Raw genomic sequence first — 11,088 nt, 5'->3', positions numbered from 1 at the left:
ATTGCACTTAATTGTGTTATAAGCCACGAGAGCTGAAGGGGTGCAAAAAACAACTGCTGAGCAGCTGTATACCTGTTTCTTGAACTGGGTTGTGTGTTGTCTTTTTGCCGTGAAGGATGGATTGAAATCGAATATATTGTGTGAACGTTGTACTGGTCAACAGACAAGTCCCAGAAGAATTATAGGTCTATGTATTATAACTATTGATTGTAAAGTGTGAGGTTAGGGTTGTCACATTGTGGGAATTTACAGTGACTTTGAGCGGTTCAGTATCATGGTATGCTATACTGTTGCTCTTCTTTGTAAAGGATCATGCTAATGAACTTGGACAAATGGACAGCTGGCTGACTGACTGACTCATATGGCCAACAGGACCGGATTTGTTTGTGTTCCCTTCCTGAAGGTTTGAGAGACCACTGTGTATTTAAGCTTTGCCCAAAGTTGCCTATATCGCACTTTCTGTCAACTCGATGCAGCTTGTTTTATTTAGTCAAAACAAGCAGCTCTAAACGTACCCGAAATGTCTCTTCTATTTATTGATATTTAAAAAGTTTCCAACAAAGGTAGTGAATTCTATCAAAGTTTCCTTATCAGGGGAAAGTTCTTGCAGTACCCAGAGGTATGCAAGAGAGTCTGGCTGCAGACCTGCACTGTCAGGACCCACAGACCTGCACTGTCAGGACCCTGTTGCAGACCGTCACCTGCACTGTGAGGACCGGAAGTGCACTGTGAGGACCGGAAGTTGATTCGAAGCCTTTCAAAATAAAAGCGTGTGTATCGGAAGCACGTATTTTTAAACTATTTTAAACGCTATATTTTTCAAGAGGTCCTCACAAATTAATTAATTAGTTAACAGTACGACATAAAATCTATCAATTCCCGGTCTATTGTTTTTATTTGTATTGTAAACTTTTGTTTGGTCACTGCACACATTTTCTCTTAGGCTCATATTCATAAGCCAACATCTCACAAGATGCCATAGGCCTATACTGTACATTTTATTGTATACTATAGAGTAAGTCACTGCTATTTCATTATCATTTCATTTTGACTTTATCGCACTGCTCTTTATATATATATATGTATTTGTTTCAATTAGTTTTTCTGTTGTATTATTCTGTATTTTTATCCTTAACCACCATAAATTTCATGTTTGGTTCTATGTCTATGCCAATTATGTTCTTGTGCTGCTGGAACACCTTAGTACCACTAAATAGTACCCTAACTCTTGATATCTACAGTATAATCTTAGTCAAATTATTAAGGGATCAATGAGAAAACATAAAAAGCACACCAAGTCACAACATGATCAAATGTTCTGTAGTGTTTATTCAGTCAAACATTCACAATATGACAAAAAATCTTTGTTTTTGTCGACTACCTGTTCACAAAATATCAACATATCGTTAATATTGTGAAATATCATTTTGAAAGGCTCCAGGATCGCTTCTCTTTCATCCTCGTCCAGTTCTTCGTTCCACAACCTCCCATACTGTAGAGCAGCCTCTGCCTGTTCCTCTTCCCCCATGCCCAGAACGTCAGGCAGGTCCAATCTGGCAGACAACAGTGGTTTGTTGGTCTCAGCCCACTCTGCTGCATGTCTGCAATTTTGAAGAATGCGATCTTCAACCGAGTCCTATGGAAAAGACAGAAAGAAAGATGTCTGTCCTATAGCTGCCACACCAACAGTATCTGACCAATAGATACTGTGCAAAAGCTTACGCCTTGTGTCCACATCAGCAAGTCTGGCTCTCTTGGAGACCTCTGCCTGCTGCTCTTCTTCCTGAGTACTCAACTATTAATATGAATACATGCATTATACATACTTTATACTCTTACCTGAATTTGTAGTCCAGTTTTCTCTGTCCAGTTGCCAGGATTTAGTGACTGGGATAGGTTTCTAAAAGACAGAAAGTGAGGTGTCAGATGTTCTTCACTGCAACCTACATTCCCTTCATTTTCCTTTTACCCTTTTACAAACCAAACCACAACCTGCCAGAAGTTAGTAGCGTTGGCTAATACTTATGAGTACAAACAAACAGACAAATACATTATGCTTACCTTTAAATAAAATGCCACCTTTTGTATGTGCCTCTAAGTGGCTCTGCAGCTTGGACAATTATGCTGGTTTAAATTGTAGGCACAGAGGGCAGTGAAACAGTTTGCAACATGACGTGCAGTGTTCGATTTTGGGCGTAGTGCCGGCGGTTGTTATTGAAATATGCATCTGTAAGAGACAAATAATGTCGTAATAAGTAAAACTAAATTATATATATATATATATATATAAATGGCGCATTTAAGTGAGCACTATCGATACGATAACAACGCTAAAGACTAGCCAAAAGTAAAAAAACCTGATTCTTTAAAATTAATATAACTTTACAGTATATAGTTATTGAAATATGCATCTATAAGAGACAAATAATGTCGTAATAAGTCAAACAAAATTATACAAGTCAGCACTATCGATACGAAAAATGGCACATTTAAGTGAGCACTATCGATACGATAACAACGCTGAAGACTAGCCAAAAGTTTAAAAAAAACCCTGATTCTTTAAAATTAATATAACTTTAGAGTATATAGTGTGCAACGTAACGTTCCAGTGAATAAAGACTGTTTCTGTTTCTTCGTATGAAAGAAAGAGTAGTTTTCACTCGACTTTTACTCACCTCGTCGTCTCCACAGTTCAAATGGGGAACGAAAAATACGTGCTCCTCACTTGTCGCTTCGGGTCCTCACAGTGCAGGTGACGTCACAGTGCATGTCTGCAACTAAGGGTCCTGACAGTGCAGGTCATGGGTCCTGACAGTGCAGGTCTGCAGCCAGACCCCTCTCGAGGTATGGAGCAGAGAGCTAGTCAAGACTGCCACAACTCCGTCGAGGGTTAGGTTTCTGAGAGGGTCAGTCCAAGATGGTGAGTCACCAGACTTGATAGATAAACATATACATTTATCCATTTTTTTTAAATTGTCTAAATGTGAGAGGCAACCCATCCAAAGTGAGATGCTTCTCTGCTAATCACACCAGGTCTTCCCCGAAAAGTTTGCCAATTATCGATATAGCCCACGCTGTCTGCTGGACACCACCAATGCAGCCAGTGGTTGAAAGATGAGATGGAGCTAAACAGATCATCACTGGTCAGATTTTACAGGAGTCCGACATTATTTGTCGGTTTTACATTACTTTTAGTGACCTCCGACTGGTATAACCAAGACTTAAAATACCTCTAAAGTTTTCTCATCTGGGGGTAGTTCTTGCAATGAAAACACAGCTTTTTGTTGTCATATCAGCCAGTCATACCTAACTCATTTACAATCGGAGACCTGCCAGAACAAAAAGATCAAACATAAACCTCTGTAACCAAACATTTGTCCCTTCTCTAAAACTAAGAAGTCCCAAGCTATGAAAAACTACTCTGCATCAAAAGTTTACAGAGGTACGTTGGCTAAGTTGTTCATAATTTTGCAGTTTAATAGGTCACTTTACATATTGTACAATAACATTGAATATGTGTTACTGGGCAGAGCATTCTTCTTGCAGTGCCAATAGAGTTTAAACCTTGATTTAAAATCAAAGAAAACTATTTCCACTTTGGAATAGGAATACAATTGAGGCCATATTCTCTAAACTTTGGATCATAGCTCAGTGTTATATTTCCACACTGCACTACAGCTGTCTTTAACTGAATGGTCACCAAGAAAAAGTGTGCCACTTAACAAATGGACTGCTCTGCTCAATATGCAATTAACCTATATGACGGGATAGAAGTTTTCAGTCCACCATGGAGAGTTTTGACAGAGTGAATATCTAAAAATGGCAGTATACTGTGTAGAAATCAATCCCCTTTCTCTCCATTGATTCCATTAAAAGCCTTTTTGGAGATTGATTACACTGAAAGCCTCCCTCCGCTTTGGATTACAGTTGCACAGTTCCAATCTCATTTTTTACAGACCAAAGATACGAGCATTTATTCTATTACACTGCAAGGTGCAAAGCCTGGAGCCTGAACATCAGAGACCACCCTTTTTTGGAAGAATAATACTTTTTTCAGATAGTGGAGCATCCGTTTGAGTATTGGGTATTGCCCTGCTTTCTCAGATAAGTGTTATCACACTTGTCATTCTCTTTTCAAGATAATTTTTCTCCCCAACAACATCAAAATGCATGTTTCATGAAATCTGAAATGCGGTCCTGCCAGGTGAAGTGAATCAACATGTTTTTCAACTCCCTGTTGTGCTGCTTTTTACAAGCACTGATGATAACGCACACAATTATTTTTCTGCTAGTGCGTGCTGGGTGAGCTTGCATTGTTTTATGGGACAACTGAGTTTAAGTGCAAACGCAGTCGCTCAGAGGACTAAGAAGGAAAAAAGCCAAGGAAAACAAAATAAATTGCATATAGATTTTCTTTATGTGCTGTAGCTCTTGAATACTGCAGCCTTATCTCTGTAATGGAATATTTATCTGCATAGAATAGCAAAAAAATAAGTTTCCCATAGCAACTGAATGCATAAAACATTTCGTTATATCATGGTGTTTCCATATCAACAAATAAATGATTAGGGATATTAAGGCTTATGTGGGGGATCCTTCCATTGGCAGCTTGTGAAGTGGCCGACTTGGGGGTGCACTCCGGGACCGTTCTCTTAGGCCCACTGTTCGATTCATTTATCTGTCACATTTCTCTGCTGAGAATACCACCATACACAAGTGGCATGTTTATGAATATATCCACAAAATGATCTGAAAGCAATAACAATTCACAAGATCTGGGCTATTTGCCACAAAAATCGATCGGATGCATGTCTTGAAATTGCATTCGTCTCCCTCCCGAGTCGTTTAATATTGCATGTACTTCATAGGGGTGCAGCCATGTGTATAGGGAGACAGACAGCTGGGTTTTGCACATGGCTGTGCATGACCTCTCTGTGGTCCACTGCACTCTTCAGTGCTGTATTTTGGCATACTTAGGTGTTGTTTCTGAATAGATAAGCACTCATTCTGAAAACCTGTCCCTGTGAGGTCTTGCTTTAAGAACCATGCTTGCATTTTAAAGGTTACTTCAGGATGGCAACTCGAGCTTCCACATTGCCCGAGGCTACCAGGTCATCTTGCCACCCCCTTCCTAACGGCATTCCTCCTCTTCTATCTGCCAATAGATTGTGGATCAGGACGTTGATGTGTGCCACGGCAGGGGGTCCATGGTTCTTGCCTCGACTACCAAATTGAACCAGAGAACAAAAAAGAAAGGCAGGGCTACAGTCACTGGACATCTGCCCAGGCATATCTATCCAGTATGGCCTTCAGAAATCTTTTCCATCACTTGTCTCTTTTGCCTTTTCATGTATTTCATAGATAGCTACTCCCACAAAGTAATTATGTTTTTCCTTTATGGACTTCTCTTGACTTGACATTTGTGGTTTAGTTTTGCTCTTTAATGTCAAAGGGTTTTGAGAAAAGAATCAAGATTAAAGAATTCCAATACAACAGGGAAAAAAAAATAAAAAATAAGAGTACTCATATAGACACAGTTTGTTTTAATACTTATGTTCTATGTTAGCCATTTCACATACATCTCTAGCTGGAGTTTGATGATAATAATTCAGCACACAACGTGTTGTACATCGTGCATTGTTTTGCCTTCTTCACCTACAAGACAAGGCTTTCTACCTTCCTTGCAGTCCTTGTGTTGTCACTTGTTGTAGTTTCTTCCTAAATTGGAGTTTCTGCCAACAGCAGACTGAAAACCTGACAGTGGATTCGTATTTTCAGTTTTGCCGGAGTCATTTTTGTCACTAACTAGATCTGCACAGCTCTGGCTTAAGTTGGATTCAGTGTAGGTGGGAGTATCCTTTATTCTCTGGTGTTTTCAAGGATTCAAACAAGAAAAAAAAAGCTGAATTTACTGAATCTGAAGCTGAATCTTACAGACAATGTGTGATATAATTTTTTTTTTTCAACATAAGAGTTATATGATGCTTTATATTTATTGCAGTATACATTCCAAAGATTAACACAAAGAGCAGCACATTCCATGCATCTGTGTATCAACTGTGTATGTATTTTGCTGCAGACTATAAAAACCCTGGCAGGAACGTTCCCATTATTTCAGATATATAAACCACTCTCATGTCCATGTGTAAATTGAGTTAACTGCTGCACTTGTAATTTTCCTGTTGTCCATAGTGAGTCACGAAATAGAGTACTGATGCAATTCCAATGTAAGAGAAAAGGGCAAATTCCACAGTGCTCATTCTCTGCAGATATGAATTTCTAGAGTTCACCCCATTATAATATTAGGCATCAGCTGTCACTTTTAAAGTAGTTTTTTTTTTTAACTGGTTTCATTCATTTTGGCATACTTAGGCATACATACTCAGCATGCAAATAATGTAAATAAAAGTTCAAAGTTAAGCTCTGTGATGGATTTAATCCCACTCCCTCTTACCCGCTGCTGTATGTTTTTCACTCCAGTTTGATTACTCGACTCCGTAATTTTTATTACCGCTGCCTAAACACTGGGACCCATGTCTTTCTTTTTTTGACTGCTCTCTGCCACCCGCAGCAAAGTCAGTGATAAAGATGTCGTAATAAATGCAAATTTTGAATGCAGTCTTATTAATATGCCAACAACAAAGGATGCCAACCAACCACGGCACCCAAAATGTTCTCTTTTTTTTCTTTTTTGTGATTCATTGTGCACATGCTGGATAGATAAATGATCAGTAAAACTCATAAAATTACACTTTGGCATCTTATATTGAGCAGCAAAGCTTGCTTACTTGAGCCAGGATATATCATGCCAATAACATTTGTGGCTATATCAATATATGGAACCTGTGGTATGCAGTGGATGTGTGTTTTTTCCCGGGCTTCTGACAACAATCTTGTGAGGCATGTGGGTGTCCACTATGAAAGACTGAAACTGCCATAATATTAAACGACTACGAATATATATATATATATATATATGACTCAATAAATAAATTGATGAGCCAGTAAATGCTAACAAAATATCAGAAAAGAATAACTTAAATATTCATCCATCCATCCATCCATCCCTCCATCCATCCATCCATCCATCCATCATCTTCCGCTGGTCCGGGGATCGGGTCGCGGGGGCAGCAGCTTGAGCAAAGAGACCCAGACGTCCCTGTCCCCGGCCACTTCCTCCAGCTCTTCTGGGGGGACCCCGAGGCATTCCCAGGCCAGCCGAGAGACATAGTCTCTCCAACGTGTCCTGGGTCTTCCCCGGGGCCTCCTCCCAACTTAAATATTATATACTGTTATATTTCTGCATTCATTTCGTATTTCCTGATTTTTCTAACTTTGAGGTGACACCCCTATTTATGTACTTGACATTTCATTTTCAATTTCATTTATTGATTTAATATTGTATTTTAGTTTCCCTGCAGTTATTTCTCCATTATTTATTTTGTTAACAGTAAGAAATTGCCTTCATTTCCGCAATGAAAACAGAGATGGAGAAAAGTAATAGACATGGAAATAAATGTGCTTGGGGAAATAAATAGCAGGGAATGCAAAGGGGAATTAAGAGACATATATCTTATAGATAAGAAAAACTAGTGCAATTATTTAATTATTTAATGAAAAATAATAGATGAAACATGCTAGAAAAAAACACTGGAGAAGTAGAGGTAATCTCTACGTTTGTCATTTTTAACCATTAAGATGCAAAATAGAAAGGGTTATAGTAAAAGTACAAGGCAGGGTGTCAACCATTGACAATGCCTAGTGTACAATTACATTCAACACATGGGGGAAAAAATCATTGTAAAAACATGTGACATGTTGCCACTTGTTATTGGCCTTATCCTCTTGAAACATTTTAATCTATGAGCGTTAAACTTCACATGCATTGGTCTTAACCAAATGAATGCTGCTGGTTCATTTCAGAAGTACCATCGTAATGTTTAACTTTACACAACAATTTAACTTGGGCATCTAAAGCTTGATGATTTATAGATTGTGCCTGATGACTTGTTATCCAGAAACACCTGGAAAGTCTAAGTTGGAGCCTGTTTGTCAAAAGGGCAAGTGCTTTTAGAATTATTTTGCAGGTGATAGGATGAGCCATCTGTCTGTCACCATCTGTTAGCTTCAACAAAACAGATCGATTAAGTGAACCCAATTCGTGAAATCAAACTCTTGCTAGTCCCAGGTGGGAAAAGAGGAAAAAACCACTCAAAGCCATTCTTTTGATGACGAAATGCTTCTTGATTTTGATACAACTGAAGCTTTAGTAGTGTCTCTGCTAACTTGTTCAAGAGCCAGTTTTGGGCACTGATTGGTTGAGACCATTCTTCAACTTGGACTCCTTTATTTTTGTCTCTTTATTCTCTAAATTGCTTTCAGATTAAAGCCATTCATGGTTTGGGCTGAAGTTCAAGGCTATAATTAGACATGTGTCAAACATAAGGTTTGAGTTTAAAGGTGCATGGTTAATAATATCTGGCAAGTGAGTTTCACCCATAAAGAAAGACAAAACGGACAAATGCAAACCCACTCACACATGTGAACACAAACATGCACACCTTTCCCTGCAGAGCCATGACTAAGCCTGCTGGATCCCCTACATCCCTCTCGCCACAGCTCTACAACTGGAAACATCGGTCCTTGTCCTGTATGGTTGGCTGGCGGATCAGTGTGCTGTATGTCCAGGGGGGTCTCAAGTCAAGGCTTAGCTGCTGCTGCCACTGACCACAGCCATCTGAACTGGTTTTCTATTCTGACCCCAGGCAGCACACAGTCTGCTGCTTCATTAGGTCTCTCCACCACCTCTAGCTGGGGGGGGATTTCAAGGCAAGTCCAGCCTGGAGTACCATATGGCTTCCCTTGGTTTTGTTGTCATGAAATATGAATCCAACACACAGACCACTGCCCCTGAAGTCTCACATGCCCATTTCAACTCTACGAGAACTATTGGGGCATCTGTGTTGCAAAGATTTCATCATGTATGACAGTAAATAAGTTTTTGAATTGAAGAGACCACATTGTTTACTTCAGCTCAGTGTCATCTCACATGATTCTTTCTTCTGTACATCCCCTGTCAAAAATGATAGAATCACCACTCTTAAAGGATGTTAAGCTATTTGTATTATGTTGTCAAAAGATAAACAAATCACATATATGACATGACTAAATTAACAGCCAAACATTTTGGCTTTGTAAAACAAACCTAAAAAATCAATAAATATATATATATATATATATATATATATATATATATATATATATATATTTTTTTTTCAGATTAAATAGTATGGAACAAATTATATAATCATAATTTGCATTTTCTCGTGTTTATGCATGAAATCTGCACGATACCTTTTAATTTATCTGGACTTTTGCTTGTTTTTAAATTCATTTAAATTATTTTATTTGTTTCCCTTTATATTATTTTATGTTTGTTTAATGCTTCTTCCACTCCCTGCTGCAATGCTTTTATTTTATGTGAAGCACTTTGAATTGTTTTGTACATGAAATGTGCTATACCAATAAATAAAAAAATAAAAAAATAAATTATAGAACAAATACCTGCATAAGTGTAAATATGCAAATGAGTCTGAAAATCAAAGTGAGTCCTTTGCTAAGCTTAATGAGCAGTTGCACCTGGCCGACTGACACGAAATATGACTTCAGCAAGGACGCTGTCAGTGGAATCCATTGAAAGGATGATAAAACTCCATTACTTCAAGAAGGAGGAGTAGCAAAAGATGTTGGTCATTCCCAGTCTGATTTGTCTTAAATTTGGAGTAAGTACACAAAATGGGAAGGTTCTAAAATGGAAACGTACAGGTCGACCAAGGAAAAAGTCAAAGCGTCAGAACAGAAAACTCAAAGCAATATGTCTGAAAAAAGAAAATACTCAACAAAAGAAATGAAAAACAAATGGGGAGAAATAGGAGTCAATGTTTGTGACTGAACTGTAAGAAATCAGGTTAAGGAAATGGGTTTTAAATCCAGAAAAGCAAAACGTAAACCATCACTATCACTGAAAGAAAAGAAGACAAGTTTACAGTAGGCTATAGAGGAGGAGACAGACTGTGGATGATTGGATGAATGTGATATTCAGTGATGAATCACCAATCTGCATCGAACAAGGAGATGATGCTTGAACGTTTGTTTGGTGCAGGTCCAGTGAAACATAAGATGACTGCATGAAGACAAGACATTTCCACAGTGATCAGTCAACTACTATACAACAAAGTTGGAACTTAATTAATGAATGAATTGAAGTCCTCAAGGAATTTAAGCTGTCATAAAAGAATTAAAGCCAAAGGAGCTGAAATAAAGTAATACAAGTGATTTATTTTTATTTTTGGTTCCTGATTCAACTTTTTCCTCTACTTTAGCAAAAAGATAATAAGAAAATTACAGCAATTTCAGTCATTTAATGACGTATCACAAAGCTATAATTGTCAATTTATGTTGTTTTGTGTTGATTTGTATATTTTCGCACAAAATAGAACAGCTAGATGAACATCCATAATTTTTCCTAGGGATTACATAAAAATGTTGCTAGACCCAAATTAAAAACTTTCAGAGTATCAACTCTTTTGTAGAGTACTGAGGGAGGTGGGGGAAGTCATTCTCCAACACTTTAAATATCTTGTCTCTTTCACCACCCACATTCTCTTTCTGTGAAATAATGTGTGCAGCAAAACTGCTAAACTACTCGATCATTATAAACTATTAAAGAACAGACTTTCAAGCTGCAGAGGAGCACTCTGATAAAGTAATAGAGCAGGAGGAGTTGGGTTTCATTCCTCAAGGCCCAGAGGTTGTGGAAGTGACACAGGCCAGATGGTGCTGTTTACACAGCCTGGGAGGTGTCCACAGAGTGATGGGACAGCCGAGGGTCTCATGTGATAAAGTGTGTATAGCCGTGTCTATTTTTGAATGCTCAAACAGCATTTGTCTTAAAGTAAGAATGATGAGAAAAAAAATCGGTCAATATCATGGCTGAGCATTTCCTCCATGTGACAACAGTCTCAAAAACACAGATTCAGAATATTCGTTTCATTTTATGATAAACCTTCAAATTCTATGGACCTATCA

The 11,088-nt window shown here is 38.2% G+C and overlaps 1 long non-coding RNA gene across 1 annotated transcript; it reads right to left on the bottom strand.

The window, feature by feature from the left end:
* Nucleotides 1–1,241: 1,241 nt before the first annotated feature.
* Nucleotides 1,242–2,137, bottom strand: LOC142370072 (uncharacterized). The gene is made up of 3 exons (XR_012767783.1): nucleotides 2,062–2,137; nucleotides 1,723–1,900; nucleotides 1,242–1,636 (listed from the first exon to the last, which is right to left on the bottom strand). It is a non-coding gene; the product is annotated as an uncharacterized LOC142370072 (long non-coding RNA).
* Between the last annotated feature and the right edge of the window lie 8,951 nt (nucleotides 2,138–11,088).

The sequence above is a fragment of the Odontesthes bonariensis genome, chromosome 20, assembly GCF_027942865.1.
Source record: "Odontesthes bonariensis isolate fOdoBon6 chromosome 20, fOdoBon6.hap1, whole genome shotgun sequence".
Classification (NCBI taxonomy): Eukaryota; Metazoa; Chordata; class Actinopteri; order Atheriniformes; family Atherinopsidae; genus Odontesthes; species Odontesthes bonariensis.
Note: the sequence above shows the minus strand (reverse complement) of the source record. Positions and strands in the feature narration are given on the sequence as shown.